This window comes from Anopheles moucheti, unplaced genomic scaffold (genome assembly GCF_943734755.1).
Source record: "Anopheles moucheti unplaced genomic scaffold, idAnoMoucSN_F20_07 putative_Y_2, whole genome shotgun sequence".
Taxonomy (NCBI): Eukaryota; Metazoa; Arthropoda; class Insecta; order Diptera; family Culicidae; genus Anopheles; species Anopheles moucheti.
In genome coordinates this window covers 953751-955000 of record NW_026453652.1, presented here as the reverse complement: position 1 = coordinate 955000, position 1250 = coordinate 953751, and positions in this window count along the sequence as shown.

Here is a 1250-nt window from a genome sequence, read left to right as displayed (position 1 = left end):
AAAGTTCGTTTTTAATGGACAAAGTTAGATGTAATTAACAGTTTTTGTATGAAAACACCCTTCTGGTGGAACTTCATATCCACGAACAAAGTTCGAATCGGATGGACAAAGTTAGTTGTAATTAACAGTTTTTGTATGAAAACACACTTCTAGTGGAACCTCATATGAAAAACCAAAGTTCGTTTTGGATGGACAAAGTTAGTTGTAATTAACAGTTTTTGTATGAAAACACACTTCCAGTGGAACTTCATATCAACGAACAAAGTTCGTTTTGGATGGACAAAGTTAGTTGTAATTAACAGTTTTTGTATGACAACACACTTCTGGTGGAAATTCATATGAAAGAACAAAGTTCGTTTTGGATGGACAAAGTTAGTTGTAATTAACAGTTTTTGTATGAAAACACACTTCTAGTGGAACCTCATATGAAAAAACAAAGTTCGTTTTGGATGGACAAAGTTAGTTGTAATTAACAGTTTTTGTATGAAAACACACTTCCAGTGGAACTTCATATCAACGAACAAAGTTCGTTTTGGATGGACAAAGTTAGATGTAATTAACAGTTTTTGTATGAAAACACCCTTCTGGTGGAACTTCATATCCACGAACAAAGTTCGAATCGGATGGACAAAGTTAGTTGTAATTAACAGTTTTTGTATGAAAACACACTTCTAGTGGAACCTCATATGAAAAACCAAAGTTCGTTTTGGATGGACAAAGTTAGTTGTAATTAACAGTTTTTGTATGAAAGCACACTTCCAGTGGAACTTCATATCAACGAACAAAGTTCGTTTTGGATGGACAAAGTTAGTTGTAATTAACAGTTTTTGTATGAAAACACACTTCCAGTGGAACTTCATATGAAAGAACAATTTTCGTTTTGGATGGACAAAGTTAGTTGTAATTGACAGTTTTTGTATGAAAACACACTTCTAGTGGAATTTCATATTAACGAACAAACTTCGTTTTGGATGGACAAAGTTAGTTGTAATTAACAGTTTTTGTATGACAACACACTTCTGGTGGAAATTCATATGAAAGAACAAAGTTCGTTTTGGATGGACAAAGTTAGTTGTAATTAACAGTTTTTGTATGAAAACACACTTCTAGTGGAACCTCATATGAAAAAACAAAGTTCGTTTTGGATGGACAAAGTTAGTTGTAATTAACAGTTTTTGTATGAAAACACACTTCTAGTGGAACTTCATATCAAAGAACAAAGTTCGTTTTTAATGGACAAAGTTAGATGT